At 44.9% G+C, this 5143-nt stretch overlaps 1 pseudogene across 1 annotated transcript; it reads left to right on the top strand.

Moving 5' to 3' along the window:
• The first annotated feature begins 2936 nt into the window (after nucleotides 1-2936).
• On the top strand, nucleotides 2937-4103 carry LOC105887259 (annotated as a pseudogene). Its single transcript, XR_001161408.2, has 2 exons — nucleotides 2937-2940; nucleotides 3644-4103. The product of XR_001161408.2 is annotated as a mitochondrial pyruvate carrier 2 pseudogene (transcript).
• The last annotated feature ends 1040 nt before the right edge of the window (nucleotides 4104-5143 follow it).

Genomic DNA, 5143 nt, shown 5'->3' with positions numbered 1-5143 from the left:
ATTCAATGTCCCAGGGGCTTTTTGACATGGACAGACAGGTGTGTTCATACCAACTTGGATCTCAAAAGACTTACCAATCAGAAAGAGATAGAGAAACCACAAGGTAGACATATGATCAAGGCCTTGATAGAGAGTCTTTGGAGCATGCGCACAGTTGAGTTAACAATGTTCCTAAAAGAACTACCCTCATTTGACATAGTAAAATTTACACCCACCAGCACCATGACAGTTTACAAATACTATGGCAACTCCCGGAAATTGCCTTACAAGGTTAGAAAGGGAGAGAGTTCCTAATTCCAGGAATTATCCACCTTTTTCCAAGATAAAGCATGAATACCCCACCCTCCACTTAACATAAAATTAGGAAGTCACTGGGTGGATTGCCTGAGCTCACAAGTTCCGAGACTTCCCTGAGCCAGAGCAAGACCTGGTTTCTAAGAAAAAAAGAAAGAAAAGAAACAAAGAAAGGAAAGAAAAGAAAAGAAATAAAAGTCAGCATAAAAGGAGAAATCTTGTTAAACTCAGTGTCTCCTCCACTCCTGGGAGCCAACCCCTTCCTTCTTCGGGATGTACTATACTTTAATCTTTAATAAAACTTTGGCACTTTGCCTGCTTGCACCTGCTTGTTCTGCTCATCCGTTTCATCAACTCAGTACCAGAAATTATTCAGTTCTGGGAACACAGGGACCTGACATCTGGTTCTTCAACACTTAACTCTATGATCATGTCAATAATACTCCAGCCTGGTGGCAGAGCAAGACTCTACCTCTTGAAAAATATAAAACAAGGCTCAGCGCCCGTAGCTCAGGGAGTAGGACGCCAGCCACATACACTGAAGCTGGCAGGTTTGAGCCTGGCCCGGGTCTGCTAAACAACAATGATAACTGCAACCAAAAAAGAAAAAAAAAACAAAAAAAAACGGACGTTGTGGCAGGTGCCTGTGGTCCCAGCTACTTGGGAGGCTGAGGCAAGAGAATCATTTAAGCCCAAGAATTTGAGGTTGCTGTGAGCTGTGACACCACAGCACTCTACCAAGGGTGACATAGTGAGACTCTGTCTCAAAACAAAACAAAACAAAAAGAAACTCGGCCAGGTACCATGGCTTATGCCTGTTATCTCAGCACTCTTTGAAGCCAAAGTGGATGGATCACCTGAGTTCATGAGTTGGAGACCAGCCTGAGCAAGAGTGAGACCCCCCTCCATCTCTAAAAAGCCAGCCGGAGGTTGTGGTGGACGCCTATAGTCCCAGCTACTTGGGAGGCTGAAGCAAGGGGATCACTTGAGCCCAAGAGCTTAAGGTCACTGTGAGCTATAATTCCACGACACTCTACTGGGGGCAAGAAAGTGAGACTCTGTCGCAAAAAAAGAAATAAAAGGGCAGCACCTGTGGCTCAAAGGAGTAAGGCACTGGCCCCATATGCCAGAGGTGGCAGGATCAAGCCCAGCCCCAGCCAAAAACTGCAAAAAAAAAAAAAAAAAAGAAAAGAAATTAAAAAAACAACCTGATAAGCATCTATAACAATTAACAATTTTAAGGTCTTAGATAAACCCAGTAAAATGGGTTGGTGCATTATTGGCAGAAATCAGATTGGAGTAGGTTTGGAAGTGAGTGTGAGGTAAGAAAATGGAGATGGTTGTATAGACAACAATATAGAGAAGGTTGGCTTTGACAGTGGTGAGGAGATGTTAGGGTATAGCTAGAGTCGGGGGGAGAACCCTTGGCCATACCTAAATATCAATGGAGAGGGCCCAGTTGAGAAGGAACATTTTCATATACATGCACAGGTAAAAGAAGGGAATAGGTCTCGCATTGGAGGAAAGTTTGTTTTTTTTTTTTTTTTAATCACCAAAGGGAGCTGGATGAGTACCTTTGTGTGTAAATGTGTGGGATAAACGGCTACAAATCAAGGGACTCCTTGCTTGATGGTTCTAGTCTTCCCAGTTTTAGTTGAGAGTAGGTGGGAGAGTGGCTTACAAGATCTGAGGAGAGAGAAACATAGTGGGGAACACCTCTATAGTCTCCTGGTTTACCTGCCTCATCCAGCCACTGATACAGCAACTAGCTCTGCCTGGGCTCTGAACAGCTTCTTGTGGTTGTCATAGCACCTGGCTTCAAATCTGTGCCACATGTCAGGTCTGGGATTTCATTTTACCCTTCTGACAAGCTAATAAATTAGCCTACTACTATTTAAAGGATGTTGGCAGAAAACATAACATTCCCGGGTTGGAGAGAAAGGACTTTATTCCTCATGGCACACACACACAAAAGCAACAGCAGCGTGTTTGCATCAGTTCTTCCCTACAAGAAATATAGACAAGAAGGCAGCAAAACTTGAAAAACTTCTTGAACATCTATAAGAATCTTCTTGGGAGTGGGGCGCCTGTGGCTCAGTGGGTAGGGTGCCTGCCCCATGTACCAAGGGTGGCAGGTTCAAACCTGGCTCCAGCCAAACTGCAACAAAAAAATAACCAGGCGTTGTGGTGGGCGCCTGTAGTCCTAGTTACTTGGGAGGCCGAGGCAAGAGACTCTCTTAAGCCCAAGAGTTAGAGGTTGCTGTGAGCTGTGATGCTATAGCACTCTCCAGAGGGTGACAAAGTGAGACTCTGTCTCAAAGGGAAAAAAATTTTCCTGGGCGAGGAGAGGAGGAGAAGGAGGGGAAGCATTACAAGTTCAAATTTGTGTATGTTCCTAGAGAAAGAGATCTATGCTCCAGGCTCATGCGTGTTTCAGAACAACATGGAAACAGAGACTTAGACAATATTAGATCTTTCCTTGCCCCAGTGTTTCCTATATGCTCAAGGGTGACCCAGACGGGTATCCCAAAGGACCTTTGAAACCAAAGGAATCCTACAGATGGGAACAAGGGAGAAGCTCACGATGCCTGCATAGGACTAAGCAGCAGATACAGAGTGAAGATATTTCTAAGATAGTGGTAATGGGTTGGTGACAAAGATCACATGGGGTGGGATGTGTATGTATGCTAATGCAAGATCCCCTGGAATGTAGGCATAACTCAGATAAAACATGACAATAATAATTTTTTTTTTTGCAGTTTTTTTTGACTGGGGCTGGGTTTGGGTTTGAACCTGCCATCTCCAGCATATGGGACCGGCACCCTGCCCTTTTGAGCCACAGGCACCGCTCACAATTTTTTTTTTTTGCAGTTTTTTGGCCAGGGCTGGGCTTGAACCCACCACCTCCAGTATATGTGGCCAGCGCCCTACTCCTTGAGCCACAGGCGCCACCCAGACGATAACAATTTAATAAAACTAAATTTTTCTACCCCCTCTGGCTCACATTAGTATCACCTATTTGTGGAGCTCATCTAAGATATCTTAGCATTCTGGGGGATCCCATAGCTTCATGAGGACTGTAGATAAACCCTAGGATTAGAGCTAAGTCATCCTGAGATAAGGGCTGTGACCTGGTTAGAAACCTAAGGCAACCAAGGCTCAGCACCTGTAGCACAGTGGTTACGGCACGAGCCACATACACCGAGTGGTGGTGGGTTTGAACCTGGCCCAGGCCAGCTAAACAACTGCAACAACAACAACAAAATAGCCAGGCGTTGTGGCAGGCACCCGTAGTCCCAGCTACTTGGGAGGCTGAGGCAAGAGAATTTCTTAAGTCCAAGAGTTGAAGGTTGCCACCCAGCAGGCCCCAAAACAGTTTTTTTCTGGGCTCCAATTATGAAATGGGGATTGGTGTGTGCTGGATTGGCTGATATGGCCAGACCTGCAGAAAAACTCAGCACAGCTCAGTCTGCTGTTTTGATGGCTACAGGGTTTATTTGGTCAAGATACTCGTAATTATTCCAAAAAACTGGAGTCTGTTTGCTGTTAATTTCTTTGTGGGGGCAGCAGGTGCCTCTCAACTTTTTCGAATTTGGAGATATAACCAAGAACTAAAAGCTAAAGCAAACCAATAAAAGAATTCCTGATCACCTGAACATTCTAGATGTGAACATAACCACTGGGACGTAGTTTATTGTTTGATGATTGATAAGGCAATGTTAACTATGGTGACATTTGGAAGGCATCAAAAATATCTAACTGTAACTTGTAGCTAGTGCTTGATTCAACAGAAAAATAAAGTGAATTTTTAATAAAAAAAGAGTTGGAGGTTGCTGTGAGCTGTGATGCCATAGCAGTCTACTGAGGGCAACAAAGTGAGACTGTCTCAAAAAAAAAAAGGGGGGGGGGCGGCACCTGTGGCTCAGTGTGTAGCGCGCCAGCCCCATATTCCAAGGGTTGTGAGTTCAAATCTGGCTTTGGCCGAACGGGCATTGTGGCAGGGGCCTGTGGTCCTGGCTACTTGGGAGGCTGAGGCAGGAGAATTGCCTACGCCCAGGAGTTGGAGGTTGCTGTGAGCTGTGTGATGTCATGGCATTCTACCAAGGGTGATAGAGTGAGACTCTGTCTCTACAAAAAAAAAGAAAGAAAGAAAAGAAACCTAAGGCAACCTCTCAGAAATCTGCTGATTTCAGAAATATCAGTGGAAAGTGATGAGATCAAGCATGAAAGAATCCTACAGAATGATTAAATTCCCTAGACAGACACAGGGTAAAGGCACCTCTTATAGAGTTTGCATTCATAATTAAATTGCCTAGGTCACAGATGTATAAGGTCATTGTTATAGGATCAGTTTTGTCCCACCTTCCAAAAAAGATGTGTTGAAGTCCTATTCCCAGCACCTCAGAATATGATCTTATTTGGAAATAGGGTGATTACAGATACATCTAATTAGTTCGTTGAAGTAATATAGTATGGTGGGCCCTTAATCCAGTATAATTGGTGTCCTCAAAGAAAGATGGGCATATGAAGACACAGAGGCACAGGAGAATGCCATGTGAGGACAGAGGCAGAGATTGGAATTATTATTATTATTATTTTGAGACAGAGCCTCCAAGCTGTCCCCCTGGGTAGAGTACTATGGCATCACAGCTCACAGCAACCTCCAACTCCTGGGCTCAAGCGAGTCTCCTGCCTCTGCCTCCCAAGTAGCTGGGATTACAGATGCCTGCCACAATGCCTGGCTATTTTTTGGTTGCAGCCATCATCGTTGTTTGGCAGGCCCAGGCTGGATTCGAACCCGCCACCTTAGGTGTATGTGGCTGGTGCCTTGGCCACTTGAGCCACAGGC

This window comes from Otolemur garnettii, unplaced genomic scaffold (assembly GCF_000181295.1).
Source record: "Otolemur garnettii isolate 467f Iridium unplaced genomic scaffold, OtoGar3 scaffold00060, whole genome shotgun sequence".
In the NCBI taxonomy this organism is placed as follows: Eukaryota; Metazoa; Chordata; class Mammalia; order Primates; family Galagidae; genus Otolemur; species Otolemur garnettii.
Note: the sequence above shows the minus strand (reverse complement) of the source record. Positions and strands in the feature narration are given on the sequence as shown.